This window comes from Lonchura striata, chromosome 5 (genome assembly GCF_050655825.1).
Source record: "Lonchura striata isolate lonStrDom1 chromosome 5, ASM5065582v1, whole genome shotgun sequence".
Lineage (NCBI taxonomy): Eukaryota > Metazoa > Chordata > Aves > Passeriformes > Estrildidae > Lonchura > Lonchura striata.
The window spans coordinates 60,559,874-60,587,834 of NC_140707.1; the positions used below are offsets into that span (position 1 = coordinate 60,559,874).

The 27,961-nt window shown below is 37.3% G+C and overlaps 1 long non-coding RNA gene across 1 annotated transcript; it reads left to right on the forward strand.

Annotated features, from left to right (window-relative positions):
- The first annotated feature begins 478 nt into the window (after positions 1–478).
- Positions 479–27,961, forward strand: LOC146767400 (uncharacterized). Its single transcript, XR_014955755.1, has 3 exons — positions 479–7,894; positions 7,987–8,057; positions 15,043–27,961. It is a non-coding gene; the product is annotated as an uncharacterized LOC146767400 (long non-coding RNA).

Genomic DNA, 27,961 nt, shown 5'->3' on the forward strand with positions numbered 1-27,961 from the left:
ATATGTGTGCTCTTCATGTGGGGAGCAAAAGAGTGGGGGAAAGCTGTCCTTTGATTTTGGTTCATATTCAGGGAACAGCCTGGGTTAATAATTTAAAGGTAGGAAGTTAATTTATGCATCACTGAAATCTTCCTTTTGTGCAGTTTTAGAAAATGCATACATGTGACAGAATATCTCATTGTTCTCAGGATGTGTTATCATGTATATGTGGAGTAGCTTTAGTGCGATATGAAATGCAAATTTGACTCACTTTGTTCTTGCCACTTTTATGAATATTAAAAATATGGATAAAATAATTGTGAACGCTTGGGAAAGGTCTTTAGCTCCTAATTTCAGTGCTATGAAGTTTTCATATTGGTGGAGTAGAAAAAAAAAATTGAAAATTTTACCAGCTTATATTGTCATGAATGTAGGAAATTCAATTGAAAATTTGCATTTTGAGTGTACTCTATGATGGAACTTTATAAAGTTCCACTTTGAGTGGAACTTTATGATGACATGAAACACTAATGCCAATGACACAACAGCCTCTCAGACCAAAACAACAAAATTCGTTCATGTTAAGTCAAACAAAATGTGGTCATTCAGGTGATTTTAAACCAGAACTAACCTCCTGTAGCACAAAGTCTGTAGTAAAGAGGGGCTTAAAGAGGAGCTTATCCTCCTCAGACAAGACAGTTAGCAACACATGGGCACCACTCTACACGCCTCATAACACCAGCCCCTCTTGATTCTCCTTCCTAAGTGCATTGGCTTGATGAGAAGTTTATGTGGCAGACTCCACTCTCACTAGCAGATTCCTGGTAGCGAGGGTGGCTCTAAAGCTGCCACAATGTGAGTTGCTTAACAATGTTAAGGGCTACTTTGGAAGTTATTCCTGATCATGGATATATGCTGAGTAGTGCTCCAGAAACTGAAGCTATGTTAAATCAATAGAACAGAATTCTATAAATTATTGTGGGAGACCAAAAGGCCAAGTCATTACTTTATGGATATGATTCTTTAATGTAAAAATAAAAAAAACCAGATACTTTGCTTCTCCAGCATTCATTGATATTATACCTGTGCATGAAGTGCAGACTCCAGTACTTCATATTGCAAGACAAAAAATTATGGCGTAAATACTAGGACAAACTACTTCTCTGGTCTTGAATTTAATAGCACTGTAGCTGTGAAGTTGTGGACACAGAATCCTTGGTCTTATTTGTTTATATTATTCAAATAAAATATGGGTAATAGTCACAGCTTGCATTGAGACTCTTTTTAACTTTAATTCTTCTAAAAACTGGACCCACTTCAGGAATTAAACATCTTTTTTCTCCATGTGGCTTTTAGGCTGCAGTTATAAATCTCTTTCATCAACGTGTAGTGACTTTGCTCATTTCTTTGACAAAAGGCTGATAATCTGCACTAATGGCTTTGGCTGACTCAAATGTTTCCTTCCCAACTGACTTTGACTGGCATGCTGAGGAATATTAGCAATATGGAAACAAAGGTTGATCACGGAAGGAGGTGGACAAGCATTCTGGCTGAAATCCTGAATATATTTACTTTCATTAGAGTTCATTTCTTTGTGAGGTTTGACTGTTTTTGTATAACATTCAAATTTATAAAATCTCTGCTAACAGAAATTTTCAGGTCCCAGACTTATTCCTACACTTAGAAGTTCCTCTTTAGACAGATAGCTCTTTGGATTATGTCTTCTCATGAATAAAGTTTCTCTTGAGTATGAACTGTCTCTTATCCCTAAAGAGGAAAGTACAAAAAGTATGGGAAAAAAATATTTTCCTGTGGAAATCATTGACACCCTAGAACCTAGTACCTAGAATTATAACCACTTGGCAATTTACCCACTTCATGAGCAAAGAGAGGGTTGGACTGGGTTCTTTATTTGTTTTGGTTCTGGGGTAGTTCAGTTCTGAGCTACTCTTCTACACTGTCTTTTAGTCCATATATCAGTATAAGAACATATGCCCTGACACATATAGATGGTGATAAATTCTGTACAGAAGAAATTGCAAATTGTATAAACCTTTAGTTGAAAAATAAAAGGATAGTATTGAATAAATAGTGATCTAAGATGTATTTACCCATAAATTCAGAAAGATAAACATGGTTGCCTAGCATGTGGACTGTCCTTGAGCAAAGAATTGAAAGCTGAGGCATAGGTTGTGCTATTCATTTAGAAGACCTTAAAATAAAATTCAGTAAACCCCCACCCCCCACCTCAAATCTAAAAATTAAAAAAAAAAAAAGTAAAAATTCATAATTTCAAAATTTAAAAGGGAAGTTTTTGACATCTATGGGCAATTAGAAGTGCTTTGCAGGGAAAAGTGACAAACATGAAAGTTAGCAAAGGTTTTGAGTTAAAAAAAAAATAAATCTTTCCTGTGCAACAGTTAAAACTTCTGCTTAAGTTTGGCACTTGCATTCAACAAATATGTCCCTTCTGTTTCTCAGCAGGATCTCCATAAGCACAGGTGGGAAGACTGGTTTTGATTTATAGAGATGGCATGATATAAAACCTTTGTCACAGTTAGTCAACCTGAATGGAGCTTTTGGATTTTTTGCATGACAGAGGCCTCCAAAGCATGCACATTTGGTTATTCCAAAACAACAGTCAGAAAAGTCACAATGTGAAATGTTTGCTCCTGTTTAAAAGACAGATTCTTCCTGGAGGAAGCTTTGTGTTCTTTCACATACATGAGATTCCAGCAGGTGTTTAAGCTTGACTCTCAATTATTGGTAGATGATTTTGAAGAACAGTCACCTAATAAAGAAAGAAAACATTGAAGAATTCCCACCTGGAAATACCTACCTATCTTAATAAGATAGCTTTATATAAAGATCTGAAGTCTTGTGAGATTAATGAGATCTGTTTACTTTCCATTTCATCCAGAGACCCCTCTACTACATGTGATGAATCAAAAGGCTGAGAATTTCTGCATGGGAAACTGAAAAAGAAATTGATAAAATGTGAAAAGTCAGTATTGTGCTGCATTTGAAGTCTGTCTCTCTCCCCATCTTTGCCAGGAGTTGATCAGAGAGACTGGAAGACAACTGTTCTCTTTCATTAGGAAAAAAATGTAAAATGAAGGAAAGAAAAACTCTCTGTACCTCTATGGCTCCAGAGACAATTACATAGAGGTACACACAAATATAAAATACGTGTGATGTTACATATTGGTTTGCAGTGGTGCAGTGCTATTGTATAGATGGAGACATAAACCTGTCAGTTTGGGTTTTATTGCCAGGAGTGCCAGATGCACTGTCCAGGAGCCCAAACACACCAGTCTGTGCCACCACCCAAGAGGCCATGTCAGGGCTTTCCGCTGCTCTCACAGATTTCTCATTCGATAGACTCATGTTCCCACACTGCAAGTGCCATGGCCTCCCTCTGTGAGCTTTTAGTTTTTGATAAAGATGGTATTGTGTGTAACAACGTTCATATTTCTTAAGAGTTCCCATATTGCCTGTAAGAAACTCCTTAGGTGCTGACCTAAAACAGATGCCGTGAGCACTCTTTTTCCTATCCTTTAAACCTTTTAATGGTTTGTGTATTTTAATTTTACTAGTCACTTAGCTTTCTCATTATATCCTGCTTCTCTCCTAGCTGCCTACAGGGGAGACTCGGAGAGATAACCTTTCCTTTTCCCTCTGTTCAAATGCAAAAAAACAGAAAAGGAAAAAATATTTACATGCCATGGTGTGGATACCACTGTGCTTTGCCAGGACCTGTGAACTCTGTTTCAAGTGTTGTTCACACTTGTACAAAAGAGTTTTCTTAGGCTGACTGGATCTGGTTTGGGAGTTGCAGTGGTCTATTGTCTTTGGGTGTTACCACTAAAATGGCCATGAACAAGCCTTGACAGGACAACCTGGGACCCACGAAAGTGAATGTATAAAGATCTTTGGACAAAAATAAAATGAAGATAGATTTATCTTCAGTATAAGACAGCTACCAAAAAGAAATTAAATTATATTGCAGGGAGACTGGAAAGCTGGGAGGCCTGTAGCCTAGATTCCTGACACTATTAAATATTACCCTATATTTGCATGGTTTTTATCACCTCTCTGCAATGTTTTTGTTCAATCATGGAAAATACAATAAAATAAAAAACACATGTTGGGATCTTAAAAAGCATTCCTGTTTTTTTGAGACTCTCAGCTAAAAGTTGCAGTGACAACTGGCTGATAAATTTTGACAAGCCATAGCTCAGTCTTTTTGAGTCAGAGAGACTCCACAGAAGTTATTTTCCCATCAAAAGAGAGTATTAAACATACTATAGAAAAGGAGAACAAAACAAAGCCTGTAGACACACTCAAATCCAACATGCCATGAGAGTTTTGCTTTTCCTCAATGATACTTTCTGAGACTGTGGGCAGCAGATTGTGTTTGGATTGTCAAGGAAACAGTCGGGCCATTATTGTTGTTGTTTAATTTTTGGTGGTTGAGGGTTTTTTCCCCCTCCTAGTCAAAGTATTAAAAAAAAAAAAAAGGGGGGGGGAAGAAGTTGATTTCTTCAACAAGCAGCTGCAATGACAGATGGCTGATGAATGCACTACCAGCAGTTCCAATGGAACTCGACTCCGTGGGAGTCAGGGCACTGCGCACCTTCCAAAGGGCGCCACGGTAGTCGCTTGGGAAGGGGAGTGAGAGTCGGAATTTCTAACCATGGTGAAAATGTACTGAAGGAAGAGAACATGATGACAAGGGGTGAGAAAGGGAAGGGAGTGATTGAGATCCATCCAGCTGAGTCTTTATCCCCAAGGATGAATTAAGATGAAATAGGGGCCCGGAGCCATAAAAACTTCAGGAGTACTTTAAAAATCATGCTCCTCTGCTAAAACATAACATCTCAGCCACACACTTTGCTTTAGTCTTTGTTGATCTTTCTTCCTTAGTCCCCAGATAGACTCCTCCTCCCTCTGTTCTTTCTATACACTTTTTTCCTCTCTTTCCTGTTCCTTCTTTTCCCATAGCTATCTATTCCCACCTCATGACTTTGTGTGGTTGTGAAGAAAAGAGATAGGCTCTTGCTCTTCTCAAAGCTGCTTCCTGATGCTTGCCAGATGTCCCCCACGAGTCTTTGTCAGTACCCAGGGTCTGGCAATCCATGATCAGACCTGCTGGGTGATCTGTGATGCAGTGTCCTCCCTTGTAGCACTCAGACTTGAAGAAATTATTTGCTCTGGCCAGTTATCACCTCTTTGTCCAAAGGTGCCCCATTTAAATGGGTAGCCAGCAAAATTTATGACCTTTATTGGGTGTCCTGTGTCATGTGTGAAAATGTGTCCTCCTACTGTCTTTGAGTTTCAGTACACCGTGGAGGCAGAAATGACAAGCCACGCTCTCTGCAAGGAATTTTCAGACAAAAGTGAGGAGTCAGTTTTCTGCATCATGCAGAATGTCACAACCCGCAGAACCTCCAGCCTCTCACAGTCCCCAAGACAGTGCAGTTCCCCCTTTCTTCACTTCCCTGTATGAGGTGAGAAGAGAACTGGTGCCAGCTGGAAAAGCAGTAGGGGTTTGCAACAGGGCAGTGAGTAAACGAGGAACAAAACTCCTCTAGCAGTAAATGTACTGTGTAAACATAAACAATAGCAACAAGCAAGACACGTATTGCAAATCCGTCTCCAGTGAGAATCAATTATGTTATATCTGATGAATCAGGGGAGGGAGTTGGTGAGAGAGAATGGGGGCCTATTATTATTTTCAAGTCAAGTCAACCAGCCAAGTCTGCAAACAAAAGCATTTTCTGTCTTTTTCTCTCTGTCTTGTTGATGGCCTCCCCTTGTCTCTCTTCCTTGGCATATTTCCTGCAGTTTCCCCACCCAGCAGTAGTTATATACATCTGAATAACACTGCAGTTCAAACACCAAAAGAGTTGTTTTCCTATGGTTTCTAAATGTCTTTTCTATTTTCTTGTATTCGTAATCCTGGCATAAGCAATGCTTGTCAAGGGGTGTTACATCAGAAAACTCAAGCATGAAACTATTTACATGTGTGTGTGTGTGTGAATGTGTTCATATGTACATGAGCACGTGTAACCAAGAGGGCAAAAAATACTGCTACAGATCATTAATGAAATAGTGATAGGAACTTTTATATACCTGTGGTTGTAAAAAGAAAGCAAAGGTTTTATTCTTGTATCTGCACATCACTAACTAGTACTAACACACACACACACAGAGGTTTTCTTCTGTATCCCCAAAAATCACAAAATGGGAAATGAAAAGAGGAGGAGGAGAAAGGGAGAATTGCTGGAAATTATTTTCTCTTAGGGTGTTCTCTAATAATAAGAAAGGAGCCCTACTTTGAACTCTTGATTCTTTGACAGAGAACAAAAACCTTAAAGCATTTTGCTACCTTTAATTGTATTACTCTTCTAGTAATCAATAAAGATAAAAAAAAGATCATTCTATGTACAATATGAAATCACAGTGTCTGACTATGTGGAGATAGATTCCACTTATCTGTCTCTAGGGGGAACTTCTCTTGTAGGAGAAAACTCAATTTTTATTTGGATTTTAAAAATGTTTCAAATTATTGAGTCAATGCTACATGCATATTAAAAGATTTATTACCAAATATTCTCATCTTGATGTACTGGATCTATGCACCCAATTCCCACTAATGTTAATGGAACCTCATCTGTAAATCCCTGCACATCAAAGCCAGACAGTACCCATAAGTATTGCAAATACATAGGTAGCTGGATAAATAGCACAAAGATTAACCACCTCTGGCATTGCCTTTTTTTTTAATTTATTTATTTCTTTGTGTAAAGGTTGGTGTCATCTTTCTAAGGACTCGAGATGTAAGAAACTAAATGCATCTGGGCCAACATCCCCCACACTTCATCATGGGTGTTGAAGGGAGATACCTGACTGCTGAGTGGTGGCACCCACTCTAATTGAAGGGAAGAGGGAGAAAGGTGCCTCCACAGGGTGACTCAGATTTTAGGTGGGCTGAGTCATCCCCACAGGTGCCTGTTTCTCTCCACTGACTGTTAACTGGGGGTGTATAAAGAGATGGTAATTTGAGCACCTGTAGCAAGATAGGTTACACCAGGCCTTTAAGTATTAAACCCCCATTCCAGTCCTCTGGTATGAGGAGCCTGAGCTCCTGCTCAGGAAATAGGCATCTCTCTCCATGTTGGGGTGCCTACCAGCCCCTTGTGTTAAAGGCACAAAGAGATATGGAGAAAGGCCAACCATTCCTTCTCTCTCATTCCCACCAATATTAAAAACCCCACATTCATATATTAAAGCCAGGATTTTCAAACACTGATTCCTAGCATTTAAACCTTATATCCCTAGATGAAATTCATAAAAAGCAGCTTGGATTTCACTGCTCCAGAACATGAGTTTGGGTTAATTATCTAACCTTAGGCATCTATGTTTTGTAACTTTTGGATCCTGCTTTAAAATTAAGAGTAAACAAGTGTATTGTTATTATTAATAATATTATTAATAGCTTTATTAGTTTAAATGTCAAAATATATGCCAATATTAACTGTAATTAAAGTAAATTAAGTATACTAACAACAGTTATATACAACTGCACATATTATGCTGGAATTCAAAATAAACAAATGTATGTTTTAAAGTGAAAAAAATTAGGTAGAAAAAATATTAATCACGGGGCCAATAACTGTATTAATTGTCAGAAGAGAATAGAGCTGCAATAAAATCGAAAGGAGTGTGTACAGTGAAAGATGAGTGGGATGATTAGAGCACAGACAGGCTAATAGATGTTAACTAATAATACCTTTCTGAAACTTCCATTTCTTATTTGTAGATTCACAAGGAAGCATCATTAGCCCCATTAAGCAGAGGAAGGAGGAAGAGGCATAGAGTAATGAAGTACAGTGGCCAGCATCACCCAAGGGTACAGCTGCACAAACAAGTTAAATTAGAGGATACATTAACGGAGTCAGATGCTCTGCTCTAACTTCCTATTTGTCTGCTCTTGACCTGCAGAAAATGAAACTCGTCATACCTCAGGTCTAATCAAAAGACTAAGCCTCTTCTCTGGCTGCAGGAAGGAAAAAGTGAGTACCTGATACCTTGAAACCACACTGGCTAACTTGCTCTAACACCACCTCCATCAAAAACCTGGCTAGTCTGTGAGATGGCAGTGATAATTTTGTGAGGTACTGCTAACATTGGGATGAGCGTGGTTTATAAATGGAAAGGGTTGACGGGAAAGGAGGGTTCTGGGGGTGAGATACATCATGTAGTTCAGCACAGAAAAGTCAAAATCTGTTGCAGATCTGCAATGTGACAGTAGGGTTCCAGGAAAAGCAGGTGGTGTGGGAACACAGATCCCCATTAGGGCAGGGCTCAAAGAGAAGGGGATCAGTCATAGCCAGAGCCTTTATTACTTAAAGCTTTAAAATCTAAAAGGGCCAACTTTAAAATTGACCTGCCACTTTGGAGGCTGGCAGCAGTGCAGAATGCAGTGTGGTGTGATGTGTTCCTGCTGGCTCACAGGGCTGAGCACACGTGCTGCCGTGCCTGGAGCCTGGCTCTAAGCTCCACCAGGAGGGTATTACAGTAATTGAGCTTGCTGGTAACAAGGGCTGTGCTGCTATATTTGTGATAGGCTTGGGATAAACTGAGCACGCAGCCGGTGCCTGTAGCAGAACTGGAGGAGGGAGAAAAAGAACCTCTTTGACACCAGGGCTGGAAACCTGGCTTCAACTTAAGCAATGGCAAAACTCCACTAACTTCAGTTTGAGCCTGTGTTTACCAGGTATTTTCAAAGAACACAGTGTCCTAATACAGGACAGCACACCCCTGGCCCTTGACCTTTGAAACATAATTCTTCAAAGTGCAGGGCCACATAGCAGAAATGATTCCAACTAGTGTCATCACCCAACACATGCTTTTACCAACCCAAAGAATGTATCATCTGCAGAAAATCCCTTTCCTTCTCCATGGCTGAAATAGGAATCAGGAGAATGATGGCATAGGATTCTATGAAAATTTTATTGAGATATTCAGTCTTTATTTTATTGATCATCTGTTTTGATCTGTCCCAATTTACTGCCTTTCTCACACTGTGAAATCTGGGAGAAGATCTAAAACGGACTGCATATTCTCACATGCATTTTCCAGTGGCTCATTCTCACTTTGAAAACCTCTTCATCTGAAATTCCAAATCCTTTGTCCCAATCACAGCTAATAACATGAAGTTTGAGTCACAGAAATCTTCACTTTTTAGTGCCTTCCTGTGAGTCTCACATTCTTCCACATTCCACATCAGGTAAAGGCCTAAGCTTTCATTTGACTGTGTAAGCTGCACAGGCACTGTCTTTCCTGTCCCATTTCCTCTCCCTTATCCTCTTGACTTGGTTTCAGTTGTCTTCTGTTGGAGGCTTGATGCAGTAGAAGATTTAGGGAAATCCAAAGGGTTTTGGTTGCTCAGAGGAAAGCAGTTCAAGGGTTATTCCAGGGCAACACTATCCTGAAGGAGCTGCCTAGGCAGTTCCTCCTCACTAACAGCTCAATGGTCTCCTGGGTTTTCTCTTACAGTGGGGTCTCTGTAAGTCAGTGTGAGTGCCAGGCACTTGCAGAGCCCCACAAAGTGTTGGAGACCTGTTATGCTCTTTGCCAGTGCCCACTGTACTCCTGAGAAACCCTGGCAGAATTCTCAGCTAACAGATTAGCATTAGGGCAGGAAACCAGGGACCCATGTATCTCTTGTGGCTTAAGCTAGGCACTCATGGGCTTTCGTCTTGCTAAGCTTAGGTGGTAGTGAGCTAGGGATTTGAAGATCAAAATTGAGTGTTAGACAGGATTTAAGAAGGCAAGTCTTCTCTGAATTGAGCCCTTTGTCTAACCTTTTTGGCTAACAACATTTATTGCTCAAGAATAGGCATCTTGTAATTCTGTGGTCTGCAGTGTCAGCCACAAATTAGTGATAGTAAATGCATGAAAATAAATTATCCATAAATGAGTATATTATGTAAACAATCTTGTGTGTATATGTGTGTGTTTGTGCACCTTGAGCAAAGTGAATGCTTTTTGCACAAATAGAAAAGCATTTTTTTTAAATGAATATATGATACTCTATGTGGAGTCTACAGTCATAACAGGAAATCATGCATTTTCTGCAGAAAGATTTTATTTAAAAAGCAGAGTGCATCTCATTGACCTACATTCAGCTTCCCCAGCATCCACTGTACCTGCAGAACTTTGCTGCAGAGATACATTGTAGATACAGATCAAAGGGAAATGCTGGTGTCAGAATTGTCTAAATGTCCCTTTTTGGGCCTGAAATCCTAGATCATTGCCATGCATTTGCACTGACTTTATAACTTTAATCAACCTGTAAACTGTTCCTTGGACTGCTGTCTTTAAAAGCCAGGTAGGCTGTTCCTGGGTATAATGAATGTCTGTATCTATAGAGCAGACAAATGAAGATCTCTGCTGCCTCAGAATGAAAATACCTATATTCAAAGAGCTATTTAGAATACATCGCAGTGTATAAAAGTAGGAAAATAAAGTTAGCATCTGTGTTAAAAGAACTGCAATCCAAACAATGCTAGATTCATCCTCTTCAACAAATACCCTAATTGCTTTGTAGAACATTTGTTCTCTTTTTTAGAAAAGGCCACGGGGTGCTGAACATTCCCTGTCAGGGTGCTGAGTTTTATTACATGCACATCTGCCTGTTCTGACTTAGCCTGAGACATGGCAACTCATTTCTCACACACCCACTGTACTGGACCTGGATTCACAATTGTGTCTGTGTGTGCAGGGTGAGAGAAGGGGTTAGCACTGAGCACTGCCCTGCTGAGCTTTCAGGCACCACTCTGCCTGGCAAGAGTCACACGGGCACGGTCAGCTCTCTTATGCAGTGCCTAGCTGGGTGTTTAAAAAACATGAAGTTCACAAAGGGAAAATGCAAAGAGAGGAAGGAGCTTTTAGAAAATAGGAAGTGTGTAAAACACAAGCTATCTACAGACTCACTGCCTGTGTCTCTGTTGTGCAATCAGGTAGCTGTAGACTATAGCTTTTATATTTGTTTGTGGTGCAAACACTGTATAAATGGGTATTTTCTAGAAGATTGTCTTTTACTACTAGACAACTTCAATAATTTGGACAGTGGTGGTGTTTTCAATTATTATATACTAAAACTATTAAAGAAACAAGACAGACAATAAAATTTCTATTAATAAAAAGTGTTCATTGAAATGGAACATATTGTCATATAGTCTTTTTTTAAATAGTTTTGGTTGGTTTGTGTTGGTTTGGTTTGGTTTGAAGTTTTTTTTTTCTTTGTTTGTTTTTTAAATTTATTTTCAAAAAATTAGAATAGTAGATTAAAAAGTAGTTACAAAATATCTTCTTACTCCAAAAGTTAATAATTCAGCTTTTATAAAAATTGTTTAAACATGGACTATTCAGGGGAAGTGTACAGTATATAGTGTATATATGTAGGTCACATAAAAGTATAATTGTGAAATGACTCTGTATTACAAAATATTACCATTTCCAATGGGCTGTATTTGAGACAAAGTCTGCACAACTTGAGCCTCTGGAGTGAAAAAATGAACAGCTCTGAAAGTGTCTTGCAGCTTACTCTTAGAACAAATTCTGTTACTTCAGTCTGTCCTTCCATTCTCACAGGCTTAGAAAATTTCCGAGGTCTTTCATTAACCCTCAACCCCTCCCCAGCAATATCTTTACTTTTTGTGCTACTTGTGTATTACATGTTTAAGTGAAATGGCATTGATAGATCTCTTTCTACATTGGGTACTACAAATTTCTCCTCCTTGCCCCTAAGTACCTGTTCAAGGCATCCTGAATTTCTCCTGTCTTCCTGATGTCTAGTCACAAAACAGATTTTAATCACATGAATGCAGTTTTCATGGAACCTAACCATCAGCCTTTTTCTTGAAGGCAAATAGGAAACTTCTGCTGGACCATGACACCTTTCATGAGCTCTCCATATGTCACATTGTCTAGAGACCATAACTGCTTCACACTTTTATGACCTTTACACAGGCACTTATTGTTATCTGATATGAAGGCTAGATCGTAGGATCTGTGCTAGCTCAACCAGTGGTAAACCAACTCACTTTTTGGACACAGGTCACCCAAGGAACCTGAATTTTCTTTGGTGAGCATAAAGAAAATGCTCCATCAGTGGATAACTCTATGTACTTGATTTGTACTGAAAAAGCCTAAAATCAGACACTGAAAATTTGTTTTATGTTAAAAAGGGAGTGGGAAGGACATGGTTCCAGAAAATAGGTGAGTGGGAAGAGAATAAGTACTAACAAGGTTATTTTTGGGAAGTACTTAAGCAAGAAAAACTGTAAGAGAGCTAGGGAAGGATTTTTCAAAGAGAGAGCCAAGTCAGAAAGGGAATATTTTATCTTGAAAAGACCTAAAGGCTCCCAAAGAGAACACATTTATTAACTGTTATGACCATCCTCAAGCACTGGGAAACATGACAATGAGAAATTAGGCTACATGATTGTTCAGACCGCCTTAATGTCAGGTAAAATCCTTCAACTGGAGTCTTATCTAGAAAGGAGTTTGAGTCTGTAGAGGCCAGATCTCCACTATTAATCTAATAAAACGTTGTCTCTTATCTGCAGATTGTGCTGCAATAATTTGTATTTATTTCATCATCAGATGTTTTAAAAATCTTGCTTTTGGCCACTGACTAACTAAAGGAAAATGGCCTTTCCAAAGATGGTTGAAAGCAGGAGAATATACAAAGTGATTTGAAGGGAACATGGATGACATAGAGAAGAAGAATTTAGCTGCTAGAGTCAAAATTTCTTGTTTTGGTGTATTTTGCAAGTGATATAGTTTGAGAATTAGAGTACTGTCAATATATGCTATAAAACTGCATGTCCTTTAAGAGGATAATGCTCCACTAGACCTCTTGCCACAAATTACTCTATATAATTGGACCTAAGATCACAAAGAGTGCACATTTACAAGATAAATTGAAAATTAATGAACAAATAATATAGTAATTACCAAATCTTTATTATTTGAAGAATATACACACTATGGGGTCTATTTCTTCCTCAATGAGCATGTGTAACCCCCATTAATTTTAATGGGAGTTAAGCGTGCACATCAAAGGAAGAATTAACTCATGATTTTAAAACTGACTACTAAGATTAAGACCTGCACTTTTGGCTTTGAGTTGAAAATGTGGCATATCTTTTGATATTTATCTCTTTTTAATTGTGTATTTGTAGCTGAACCAATTTGCAAATCATTGTTATCCCTATCAGTACAAGGCAAAGATAAATTGCATTATATACCCTACTTCTTGGACTCCTTGATGTTCTTTTCTGATTAAATTGAACTGTACCAGCAGTATCATAATTAATAATCTATGCTGATCAAGTTGGCAGTGCTGAGGCTGTTTGGTACATGATGGCAATGAAAAATTATTGAAGTAAGGTGTGTCATTTGTTTTTTTACTAATGTGAGAAATTTACAATTAATAATACTGAGTCATGGAGATTTTCAGATAATGTGAACCCTGCAGTTTAGGTCTGGACGATGTAAAAAACATTCAGTTTAAAAAGATCTCTGAGGCAATTCATGAACTATGATGTTAAGCATATGTAAAAAGGATTTTACTGCTTAGAAAGAGATTATAGCATTCTCAGATGAAACTTTCAGTCCCAAATGAATTAGTGCCAGTTGTTCTTTCTACCTCTCATCTCAGGGAAATGATATTTTCTTGTACACTTCTATGGTTTTCCATTAATTAATATTAGTGAAATGGCTTCTGCAATTGTGCATAGCCTTTTTTATATCAATACAGGCATTGTTCTCCATCTTAGAGTGGGAATTAAGAATATTTTAGTTTGGATTTATTTTTATTTAAACATGGATTATAATGTATACAGATAAAGTACTTCTAATTTACTTATTAAAAAGAGAAATTCAAAGTCTTTGTTTTTTCGAATGAATTATCTAGTTCTATTTTTGCAAAAAATTAACAAAAGAAGAAGGGGAAAAATAAATTTTAAAATTCTTTTTATGCAGTATTAAAATTCTTTTTAGGCAGTATTTCTTGTTATATTTTAAAAAGTTACTCTAGCAGGAGATTGTAATATATATGTCTCATATTCTGCCTGTTTCTCCTTGTACTATTACAAAGTAAAAATGTTTTCCATTCATTTGGCTGTGTGAACGTACAACTAAAGGTGTGCACTTACAAAAATATTTATCCACAAAGTTATGACCATTGAATAGCCCTCTTAAATGTCTGTTTATTTTGTTCATCTGTTCATTTAATTTAAAATATTTCAAACTGTTGCATCTTGCAGCTGCCATTTGCACTGCTTCAGTTTTGTCCCATTTCAAATGGGAGAATGAGATTAGGGGAAGGAAGCCCTAGGGCTCAATACTGGAAATCAGTCAAAATAATTTAAATCCTATCAACTTTATTTTCTCAACAGTAACTAATTATAGAAGGTTCCTCCACATTTTTGTGCACACTGTGGGATCCCACAATGGACAATATTTGCAAAACCTTCAAACTGCAATGGGGAACTCACTGTCATTAGTCAGTTATTATAATGCTAAGCCAGGTCTTGCTGTCCTCTCATTACAGAAGTTACATTTGAGATGAGGGAGCTTCACTGTTTTGCTGCATCTGTGAATCAGAGGATGAGAATTTAGAATCTGATCAAACAGAGAGTGTTCTGAATGACATCTGTAGCAACTTTTGAATAGTGAGTAATGTGAAAAAGGTTCAGCAAGGAGACTATTTTCTTGAGAGAAAAAAAAATTATGAACTATCAAAATGAGGGTTAGATGAAACAACTTAAAGAAAAAGATCATGAAAGGATATCCAGAGAAACTGAAGTATATTAATAATTTTGAAACAGGTGCTTGAAGATGTGTAGTAGTTGTGCTTGTATATTCAGTCAAGATAAAGTTTCAGAAGGGAAACACTAAACCTCTGGAAGGTCATTCAGCTAATTAAGGGGATGGAGCTGAAAATGAAGAAATGCTAATTGAGCTTTTTTGTTAAACTTTCAGAAGAAGAAAAGGCTAAAGAGGGAGTCCAGCTAGAGCGCACATGCAGCTGAGATGCAACTAATAGGAAGACACAGAAGACAAAGTGAGTTTTTTCTCAGAGACTTACAGCAAAAGGATTAGAGACTTAAGAGTAAGAGGAAACTCAGCTGAATATATATTTCACAAGAAAAGTGTTTAATCATTGGGACTGTATCTAAGAGAGGGTATCTATGCAGGTTTCCACTTATTAAATAAATCTGCATTTCCACAAAAATCTTCCAGATGAAGACATTTTTTTTAAATATTCAAAAAGAATCTTGTGAATTAACATCCAACTTTGTGCACTGGTGAAGCCATATGTTGTAAGTGCATTAAGTGCACTGGTGAAAATGTTACCCATGAAATCTATGATCTTAGGAACACAGAAAATTGTATATAAAAGCAAGAAAATATAACTTAGAAAGACCACCTCAAAAATACTGTATTTTACTTAGTTGACTTCTACATGATTGTTAATGCAAAATTAACAATCATTAATGCTACCTTTCAATGGAGATTAGAATATTATTAAAGTTATTTTTTTCACATAAATGTGGTTAGTATTTAGTAAGAATAGCTTTAAAATCATAGTGATTGTGAAAAGAAAAGAGTGTGCTATATTAGAAAGCAGGAGTTTCTTTGCTGTGTTTTTTTATTGGCTCACAGTTCAAATAACCATTTGCTGAGAACAGTATCCAGTATACCCATATCTGGTATTTTTTATTTGGAGATATGGATAAATTAATACCCAAAATAGCCAAATGGAATATTTGCTTCCAAAAAATCTTAGGGTCATTTTGTAATATTTACAGTTCTTCCTGTCTCTGAGTTGAAAGGATTAAATGCATGTTTTATGGAAAAAAGAGCCCCAAAATTCATTTGAATTTCCAAACTGGGTCCCGCTCATCTTCAGATAATGACCTGAGTTTCTGAAGAAAAGCCATCAAATCTTCAAAACACCAATCCTAAGATTTTTCCCATCGAATGGCTTGATTTAGTGCCACTGTAATTATTTGGCTCTTTGCCATCATCTTCATTAGGCTCACTATCATGACCCCATAGGTTTTTACCATCAGCAGGAGAAAAAGATACTTCGGAAACCCTCAACTTTTTTCAGCTGTGCTGTGGTTTTTTTCACAGCACCAGCTTTCTCTTTTTCCAAGCAGTTTGCATTTTGGGATCTGACACAACAAGTGTGCCATAGCAAGAGTACTCTACACAAATATCACGGAAAGCACAGCAAGAAAAGCTTTATATAAACTTCCCCTGCTTCTCTGAGCCCGTCAGCTCTTTATTAATAACACTGTCAAAGTTTGTATTGTGCTCACATTGGAAGGGGAATCTTCATCCTCACAAAACCAATAAAAGTTGATTACATACATATGAAATCTATGTATCATGGGCAGGATTCTTGGATCCTGTACAAAGGAAGTGTCATGTTTCATCTTTTGTAGGGGAATGTATGGGAATGCATATGTGAAGCCACAGAACTCCATGTAGTCCCTTTCAGTAAAGATCATACAAACAGAACCAAATTTTCTTTAGATCACAACTATAGGTTTATTACTACATGGGAAAGAAAAGAAATCCCTTTTTTTCTTCCTTCTCCAGTGCCACCTGAAGGCTGTCAAGAGAAATTAATGATTTTGATCAAGGGACAAAACATGGTAGATAGTCCTAGTTAATAATAATATAGGAATAAATTACATTAGTCAAAGCAATCTGAAATGGCATTTTGAGAGGAGAGAGATGATGCCAGACCTGTGACTGAAAGGCCAAATATTCTAATGGGACCTGTTAACCATCAAAAAGTCAGATTTTCAAAGGCAGATATTAATCTAGATTTTGTAGAAAATACAGGAAATGTGATTCACGGTAGCAAAAGTGTAAGAAACAATATTATTTTCTTTTGAAATATGTAGTTCATTTGAAATATAAAGCTTTGTGAAAGAAGATTAATATACTAGCATGTAGGTTTGCATGAAAATAAAAGTGTGGAAATCCCAATAAATCACAGTTTTCTTAAACCAAAGCATTTCTGTTTGTTAATTTTAAAGTGGCATTTCAGAGAAAATTTTTTATTTTCTCTGCCACAATCCATCACATAATTATAATATCAAAATATAAAGTAACTTTTTTGACCAAGCTGACATAATTTGTTCTTCTCAGAGTTTTTGAAGTCTGCAAGATTTTGCAGTTTGAATGATATCCAGATTTTCAGAATCTTTCCCAGGAAAGAAATTCCATTATTTTTATATTTAAAATTCTCTACTTAAAACATTTCTGGCTGACTAAAAAGATGCAAGCCTTTTGAACGTATTCAAATGCTCTGTTCCAGAATATTTCCTAAGTAGTCTTCCTTGGCAAATACATTTTTATTACTACAGTAGCTCAGATAATCTCTGTGACAAAACATTTTCCCATGTATTCCCATCACCTTCATCCAACTCCTTTTTTAAAATGAAACTAACTCCAAAGGTAGTTGATGAACCCCAGTGAAAGAAGAGAGGAGCACCAAAGAGTAGGTTTAAGATGTGAAGTCAAACAAAATAGCCTTTCATAATGATAGGACAGGATTTGGCATAGGCAATATGTAATCACCAAAGCCCTAATGTGAATCAGACTCCAGAGGTTAAAGGAAAACACCTGACATTATGACATGTGTGATGAAATATTCTTCGCAGAATCATGCATTTCAGAAATCTAGTCAGCTTGATTGTTACATTACCTAAATTGAAGATAAAAGATGAAATATATATCGTATTATTATAGGTCTGGTAAATTACTATAGGGCCACGTTACCTTAATTGAGTCTGATGGTATGGGAATTTCCCCCTGTTAACTGGATGGCAAGAGGCACCTGGTCTTTAAGCAGTCAGACCATTGGATTGATGGCAGACTGCGTGCAGGAAGAGGACAAAGCCTCCTTTGCCCTGACGTTGAGGGTGCTGGTGCTCGTCATCGGTTACTGGAAATGAAGTGACACGTGCTCAGTAGCTCCAGTCTATCTCCAGGAGGTGCAGCACTCCCCTCCAGGATCATCCAAGACACTTAAAATATTTAGATTCTCGTATGGTGAAATGTATGGAAATTGCTCCAATATCAAGACTGTGGAAAGCCATGGACAAAACCCAGGCTTTTAATACTGTAGAGGGAGAGTACCTGGGCATTTTTGACACAACTGTAAACTGCATATGCTACCCTCAACCTCTATACCTTAAAATTAAGTATTCTCTCTTACTCAGTACTATACAAATAAATATACCTTTTGTGTGGATCCAAGTTCTCAAATGCAGAACCAGGTCACACGTCTAGGTGCCCAAATGGACATTTGGGCATGTTGAAGGAGTTTTACACCAATCTGGAAGCAAATTGTAAAGCAGAAAGTCTGTACTGCTCCTGGGGGGATGAAAATCATCACATAGATACATACATATCCCCGTTTGAAAAATAAACCATGAGAAACTTTAATCTGTAGTTTTTAGAAATTTGGTAATACTACCAAAATACACTGACTCTACTAGTCAGAGTTATTTATAGCAAATGGCCTTTCCTTGGAATAATTTTCCCTTTCTTAAAAAGGTACCATTTTGAAGTTCAGGCCATCAAAGTAAAAAGTTCAAACATCACTACAAAATACGTTTGATAATAAAATATTAAACATTCAGTAATAAAGGCACTGAAATGATTGTATAACTCTTTAGGTTAAACCTGACCCACTTAAATAAATAGCTGGAACTTAAAAAGACAGTCTGTAAAATCAGTGTATTTATTCCCAGTGCTCTGAATGACATATGTTTAAATTGATCTCACAATCAACTCATATCTGCTTCAGCACAGTCATCTGATACCTATTTAAATGAATCTCATCTAAGAGGTGCAAGATCACTCCTGGGTGACAATTCCATAGCACAGTGGGATGTATGCTAGTACAGCTGAACTCAGGGACAAATTCTTGCTCATCCTGATTTAAATGGGAATAGAAACTTGCTGTCTTCCTGAAATAAGGAAGATCAACCTTTGAAACAGGAAGGAATCTGTTGAGATCTACATGCTCCCTGATTTCAAATAAAATCCTTGGTTTTCAGGATCCCTTCTAAATAAGATCTGACATTAGACTAGGGGAGTATGTGTACAGTAATCCCAAGTAATTTTTTCAAGGTAGAAAGAATGAGGGAAAGATATAAACAATAAGGGAGCAGAGGGAATTTTGACTTAATTGGATATTTAAAATATAATTAAAATACATTAAAAGATGATCAAATAATTCCATATGTGTAAATACAAAGTATCAAGCAAGCTGTATATATTGGCCCTGTTTCAAGGGCACATTTCTGTTCATTAATGTGCATAAGCTTCTGCTTAAGTGCTATTTCTTAGAGGGAATGGTCTTAAGTTCTTATTTAAGTGTTCTCTTGAAACAGGGCCAACATACAACTCAGTGCCATTTTCACTCAGACACTCTCCCTTTGCTCACTACAGTCACCTATTCTGCCTTGATTCCAGTACAACAAAGTCTTCCAGGTAGAAACCATAACTCTACATTTATTGATAGAGTACAGTTTTGCCGGTTCTAAGTCCTGAAAAGGGTTTTCTGGATTTTCTGGTGTTTCTTAGCTGAGCTGTTAATAGTGGTAATACAAATAACAGTTAATAAATCAATCTGTTTCTTCCAGGAATTTTGCTAGGAGGCATTAACCCCTTCTCACCATCTCCCAGGCCACACCCCTGCACTCTTTACAATGAGTGCAGCATATTTTTTATTTCTTCAACTGGCATTTGCAATCTGTCCTGACATAATTTACACATTTACACATTTTACAGAGCAAAGCACAGTCATGCAATTTAATTCCAAAAAACATAAGCATAGGAGACTCGGCACACTCGATTAGCAAAGCATATGATCGAGTTTTGCCAGTATGATATCAAAGGCACACGTTTGATTTGAATTTGTGTCAAAATGTACCTGCTGCTCTTCATTTCAAAACAGACATGTGCTGATGTGTTAGCCCATATTCACACACAGGGGGCTTTTTATATGCTGCAAACTGCACGTGTAGACCAGTGTCCTTTACAAATGCACTTTCTTTCCCTTCCTTTTCTCTTATCTTAAGGCATCTGGTCTTCACATCCTTAGGGAGAGGGAAGACCTGTCACCACCTGAGAGACAGAGCAGAGGAAAGCAAGAAATCACTATTCAACCTAATGAAATTAAGTTCTGACCCAGATAAAGTAATCTGGGTTCTTCACTGATCATTGCCCTATTGAGCCACCATTCCAGTTCTATTATTTCTTTTAGATAGGGATTTAATGCTCATGAATGGAAGGTGAATCTTTGAAAATGAAAGGTGATCAGTGCAGTAAAAGACAAATCAATATAGAATCAAAGTGCTCTACTTATCCACAGGGCAAACTAAATTGAAAGGAAATGTCTTCGAGACCCTCCCAAGCAGTTGTACTAATAGAAGTGATGATTAAATTTCCATACTATTACATTTGGACTCAAAAAAATTCCATTATTAAACACTAGAAAAGGAATTGGCAGCTACCTGGGCATTTTGTTGTTCACTTTCCTTTAGCTTCGTTTAAAGTAAGTTTATTTGATTGAGTTTTGTGTATTTTTGATTAATAAAGATTGATAGCTGTAAAGAATGGTCTTAGGAGGACCAGAACAAAATTTCTCCTGAAATTTGTTTAAAGTTAAGTTTCTAGAAATGCAGGGAATTAGGCATTTTTCTTGATCTCTGGCTCATATAATTATAAATTAGTATAATTTGAATAATAGTTTATTGAGCAGGTGTGAAAAGGGGTTTTTTTTAACCTCTAAATGTGATTAATATTGGAGGCTGCAGATGACATGGTAGCAAGAGAAGTGCTCATGTTCACAGATAAAATATTTTGCAGTCTCATGGAAATTGCAAAAAATGAAAATGGCCAGGAACATTCTGTGCTAATCTGGGACTGACATTTGGGGGTGTTGGTGTCAAGAGATTTTAGGTTTGGGTCATTCTCAACAGTAGATGAAACAATAAAGGATTCACTTTCTTTGATCCTCCAGCAAACCCTGATTGGCTGGGAGCAGGGAGAGACAGTTAACTTCACAAAGTCAATAAATGTGGCCATCTGGGAGAATGCAAATTTAGACAAATGTGATATATGTGGGATGACACTTTTTCCTTAGAACATGCCACACCATAAAAGCATTAAAAATACATTCGTATGACCCAGAGCATTTGATTAAAGCCTTTAATATGCAATAAATTCAGCCCCAAGCAAACTAAATGGGACAACACGTACAAATTCCAGATTCAGATTCATTCAGGTTCAGTTTTCTGCCTCCTCAGCTCAGAAACTCTTCAGGCATTTCTTTATGTGTTTCTTTTCAATTAATCTGAGAGGAATCTGTATAAAAAACTGTATCTCCTTGTGCCAAAACTCCTTCTTTATGTGGAAACCTGTTTTTCATCTTTCACTTCTTTACATTTCATCCTTTTGAGCCACTGGCTTGAACAAAAGTTTAGTATCTTTGCACATGGGTAACTTTTCTTGGGGAGGACTCCCAGTATTTCTAAAATGAGTAAACTGACCTGATCAGGACTTGATCCCCAGAGCTACTGGTAAGAATATCTAATGTCCAGCAGCATGTCCTTCTCCAGCTGCAGGATCATCACTGGGGCTCAGCTAGTTCTCAGGCAGGAAGAAATCCAAAAGTGGTCACTGTTCTTCCCAAGTAGGATGACATGCCATGCTATTAACCCCTAGGTTGCTGCCTGCAAAGCAATATTTATCTATCAGTGTGTGTCTAGATTGTCAGATTATTCACAGACTGTTTTGGCATGATATAAAATGCAACATTTTCATAGACTGGACTGTGTCTTGGACATGTTCACTCAATCCAGAGACCTTACTAAAAGTCCACTTTAAAGCAGTGAGTGAACTAACATGATCTGAAGCAGTGACTATCATTTTTTTGGTGGCTGAATACCTACATTGTCTATTCCATGGCAGAAAAATGGGTAAAATCAGGGATTGCCTTTTCCCTTCAATGTCTGGACAGAAATGTTGTACACTATAATTTTCTCCTTATAGAAATCCAACTGCACCCAGGACAGGATAGAAGTTAAAAAAAACATGTGTGTGAGCAATATAGCTGCCACACACCACCTCCTGGAGATACAGCTGATGTGGTACATTTCCTTTAGCACTTCTTTTTATGCATAAATTGAAAGCTCACCCCAACCTCACTTGAAGATTTTTTTTTTTTTTTTTTTTTTTTTTTAGAAGAGACAGACTAGTTCTAGTAGTTCTACTTAAAACACAGAGGAATTAACAGCTTCAAGTTTTTTGGTAAAATGCTTTTGGCAAATTATTTTGACTATTCGCATTGAAATAAATAATTGAAGGGATGAACTTGCAGTCTTTATTTTATACAACAGTAGTGAAACTAGCTGCAGGAGTAAAACTTGCCTAACTAAACCTTTTATGTAATAGGAGATGTTAAGAAAACAGATAAAGAGACCTGAAGTGTGGATCAAGATTGCTGCAAAAGAAAAGCTATAGTTACTTAAAGCTACTTGTTTCTTCCAAAATAAACCACAGCTCTGTGCACCTGGTCCTCAGATGGTGTAACCTGTCATGGTGCCTGCATGACCTGCCAGCACTAAAACATTTCCTGTCGCCCACTGGACAGTCCTGGCTTTGCAGTAGGTGACCAGGCTGTCACACCATGGGCATAGCTGTAGTACCAAAGTGAGGTGGCAGTGAAGTGAAGAGGCAGGCTGAGTGGCATGTAGATATGATTGGGAGGTCTGCAGGAAATCATGGTGTTAAGCAGAATGCAGAGGACATGACTGCTACGATCTGTGAGGTACACACAGAAAAAAAATAAAGGTTTCTGAGAAGGAGAAAGGAAGGGGTGGGGGACTCTGTCTTTGAAAAAGCATGAGTCCAAAGCTCAGTTTCCTGTAAAGTCTTTTGTGACCACATCTACTAGTGGTTGGAGAATTAAACATTCCACAGGACCAGTTGTGTGCTTGTTTATTCGTGCTTTCTCTTCACACCAGTCCTTTAATGTCTCTGTGCAATGAATTACACAGACTAACTTCATGTGCACTTTGTCAGATTAGCATTAGGTTGAAATCTTCAAGACAATATAAATTAGATCAATAAATAGTGCAATCAATCCCAGCTAGTTTTAAGTGTCCAGAAAGAGATTTAAAAGAACCCCTACAGGATGACACTGCGTTACCAGCAGAGAGAACACCAAACACATCTCATCTATGCCAACATGAGCATTGCCCCTTACAGTCCTTGCATTTAAACAGCAAAGACAAGAGGACTTCCTGTTGATTTATGGATGCTTTTGTACTTAAAACATTGTTTGAATTTGCAGAGATAGAAAAAATATATGCATCTATACAGTTCTTCCTTTTCTTTGGTTTTCCAAATGGGTTGAGGTTTATCTTGTTTTGCATATCTCTGTGTTTCACAGGTATTCAAGCAGGGACAGAACAATCCTTGTTCAGCTCTGAGTGCTTTGTCAGTTGCTAAGGAATAAAGTGTAAGGATTTGAAAAGAAAAAGAATAACACAAAATGCTCCAAATGAAGAAAGCAAACACAACATGATCCCAAATATTTAAAAGAATAGTGATAAATATCTTAGAAACCAAAGCAGCATAGCACAGTCAAAAGTTACACAGGATAGAGTTCTGTCTAATGGACAGAATTAATTGAAATCCATATCTTGAAAAAAGGTATGATACTGGGGCTAAAAAAATCCTATGCATTGTATGTATTTTGGAGTTTTCTTCATCACTTCATCTTTACACTGAAATCAGTTACAGCAGTCTCACTCTGAATGAGGACTAAAGACCTGAGATACACTCCAAAGCAAAACAGGGCAAGATAATTCAGATCCTTCCAGATTTTGTTATTACTGCAGTTTCCCTAAAATGGCAGCAACTGTTTCTTTGGGTTAAACGAATCTTCCTTTTTTTGACAAAAGTCATAAAGTAAGCTTGATTTTTTAAAGCAGAAAGAAGGTAGGGCATTTCTTATACCTTCTTCTCTTTTTACCTTTCTGTGACCCCTAAGAAGTCACATTCCTCTCACAGTCTAATCAGCATGGGGAATTGCAAAATGAATGGGCTGGAAAATTCCTTTGAAAGGCAATAATAATATTTTTTCATATATGAATTCCAGCTTAGGAGCTCAACAAAGTGAAGTCACGGTTATTGTTCTTTTAATTTTTTTGCTCCTTCACAGAGCTTTTCAAAGGCAGTCACTTTTGCATAAGTTGTAAGTTTATGTTAAAGTCCTGTGCTAGTCTGTGTTACACGTTTTAGTGTGTTCTGTACTGCCCTGGGAGCTAACCCCCCTCCCCCAAAGAACTCTTTCTCAGCCCCTTCATCTGTAACCTTTCTGCAAGTAAATGCTAATTGAAAAAGAAAGAACACCACTAATCTTGGAATTTAAATGCATTTAACAAAACCAATCTCAATCTAAATTGTTGTTTCACCATTCCCTTTTCCCCAACAGATGTCGAGAAACTGCAATTCCTATTAAGAACACTTGACTGTTTACTCAGCAAGAGAACTTCAGGCTCAGGCTGCATCAATCTAAATGCGTTTCAGGACGTCAGTCTTTTGAAAAGTGCAGACTGTTAGTTGGTTATTTTTAAATGTAATCTTCACATAAAAGAGTTGCTGCATTTTTTCTTTTCACTTTGTCATCCATCTCTCCCTCCTCCTCTTGTTCTTTTTTTTTAATGACAACATCAAACATAGATGTCCTGAATTTTTATGTCCCATTCCATTTCAGTTTCCCTCTTTCCATGGTGTTTATTTCATTTTTACTCCCTTTTCATTTTTGACCAATGAAATATTAGTGAAGACTGTGAACATTATTACAGGAAAAAAAAAAAAATCCAGAAACATTATGTGGTAAGAATGTTAGCCATCAAAAACATGAATGTGTTTTCTTAGTGAGGTTTATAGTAAAGCCCCTGTGGAATTAGACCACAGATCTTCATAAAGTTATCTGCACAGATAAAGGTGTCTCTCTTTGGTTTTGATTTGTACCCTGGGTGTGGCTCATTAACTATGACCAGGAAACTAAACATGTGTAGGGCTTTTTCCTCCTTTTTTCTCTTATCTCTTTACATGATTCTTCAGTTAGTAAATACAACATTAGTATTTGCAAATACATCTCAAGTGATCAGAACTATAATTACTGTCTTACTGCAAACACAGTTACACAGGCATGAAGCACAGGTCCTTCAAGCATATCTTACCACAGAATAAGTTTGATTTACTTATCAGGTTTTGAAATTTGGTGGGTCAAGTTCTTGACTTGTTATGGAGAATTTGAAAGGCTGAGGACCACAGGCAGGTCTGTAGTGACTGGGGCAGCCCCACCTCCAGCCATGTGCTGCCTGGATGGGTCATGTTGCTTTTTTTTTTTTTTTTTTTTTTTAAGGGCTTTTAAATATTCTTCATTTTATCCTACACAAGCAGATGTGGAGAATGCTCTGTACCATACAAGGTCAAACTAAGACACATGGCTTTATCTCCCACTTTTCTTAAGTATTGCAATGCAGAGAAAGTCAGCAAAATTACATCAGCTAAAGCAAGTCAGAAAACAGCATGTAGGTGAAAAAAATAGTTTAAAATTTGAATGCAAACAAGCAACAGATAATAGGGTGTGTGGGGGGGAGTGTGGGTGGATGTCTGAAATGGAACTTTTGAACTCTCAAGCAGAAACCTGCTGCTTGCTGGCTGCAGTCTTTTTGTGCTGGCTGTAAATTTTGGTAACACCTGGACTGAATAAAAGTAGCCCATCTTGAATCGTCCAGTTAACAAAGATGAGTTAAATACAAATAGCAAGTGCATGGTGGCTCATCTGTTTGGCTTCTTCATGATTCCAGAAAGATGACCTGGTGCCAAAATACCAAGGGATGACCACTATGACTTCTGTCCAACCTCACAGAAGGGAAATAAGAATTTAGCAAAGATAAACCTGGGGATGGTAATGTGTGAGTCTGTGAGATAATCAAATTGGGAAAATAAATAGCTCTCATCCTCTTTGTTCAGATCCACTACAGGCTGTTTTTTTGATCCATCTCACTTGTGGCACAAGGGGGAAGAATTCTGAACCAAGGGTTAATGAGTGATACTGCAGTACTATGAGGATTCAATAGTTTGTATTAAAATAGGGCAGGTGGATCTTTAAGACTTCTAGGAAAAATTCAAATAAGAACAAGAAAAATCAGATTAAAAATTACTTTAGGATTACAGCAAAAACTGCAATATTCCACAATAACCTGAAAATGGAAACAGCTATAAGGAAAATGTAAACAAAGTCAAATGAAGTGCAATATGCAAAGAATGCAGTCTTTACCCAGTTCCATATTCAGAAATCCATTGGAATGAATTGCTAGTGGGAAGAGAAGGCAGGAAACCATTTTCTACCTGCCACATATCATGATATCAGAAACAATTTTATTATGCATCATGAAAAAGGAGAGAAATAAAACTTTGAGAAGTTTAGTATGTGTTTTTTTTTGTCCTTTTCATGGAAAAATGTGTCCTTCCAAGAGTTCACTTTGTATCTGAAAGCTCCAGAACAAAATCCAGCAGGTTCAAGTTTTTTCTTTCCTCATGCCATTCTTAGTTGAAACAATATATTATATTATAATTTAAAAAAATATTATTTAAATAGTCATCACCACAAGTTTTTTTAAGATGTACAGAACTCTTCAGGCATCATAGAATTAGCATGATCATGCTAATTGACTACTTTGACTCGAGTACTAAGTGCTCACAAAAAAAATCTCCTTGCATTTTAGAGAGCCATGGAAAGGAAGTCAAACAATAATTTGTCAAGAGTGTATTAAAAGTTTGTGTTCCTTTAATGTTGTATCTTTATAGCAATGAGGTATCTGCATAGTTGGTAAAAGTCTGAATTACCTATACAGTTTCTAAGAACAGCCTCCATCATTATAAGTAAGTTTGTCCTACTAAATTTGTTAAACCAAAGTTGATGGCTCTCCAGTTTCTTTGGATGGCTTTCTAAATTACAGTATCACAACTGATTATCCTAGCAGCCATAAGAAACAGAAATGACCAGGCAAAAAGGTCAACTTACTTTTTAGACATGATGTTTAGACAGCATAGTTTAAAATTCAAAACAAATGTATAAAGTCACCAGCACTTTCAATATAGTTAAAAATGTTTCTGTAAATTAGATATCTAATTTTGGTCCAAAAAGTAACCTTGGTAACAGAAGTCTTTTTCTGAAGAGACTGAATTAGAATGGAACAATTTTTGCTTCCAAAATGTTAGAATCTAAGGAATTAAGATTTGTTTTTATGCTTTGCTTTTCTTTAAATATAAAAAATGCAAATGTTTATATTTCCTTTGGCAAACATGTCCATTGTGGTCACCGCAAGGGAAATTCCCCTCTCTGTGTGTCACCTTCTGACCCTCTCTCATAGAATCAAGGTCTAGTGAGAGAACAGAAAATCTTGTCCATTCCTGTTTTGCATGAAGAATCATAATCATCATCATCCTCTTTCAAGTTTATAAAACTCTACACTACACTAGTGTTTAGTTTTCTTCTCTAATATAGAATCATTTTAGATTTGGGCTTTTTTATGTGGTTTGTGGTGTATTTCTTTCTTTATTCTGTAGTGAGAAGATGCTTAAACTCCTGCTCTCCACTCCATTAATGAGCTGAGGGAAAAAACCCCCAGCATCTGCAGGGGAGTAATAACTGGAGGGAGGATGGCTGGGTCCATAAAAACATAAACATCCATCTCTGGCATGCCAGGCTGCACTCACAGTACCACAAGGAAGCACAAGATTCTCTCTGACCTGTGTGGCAGCACATCACAAGCTGGAG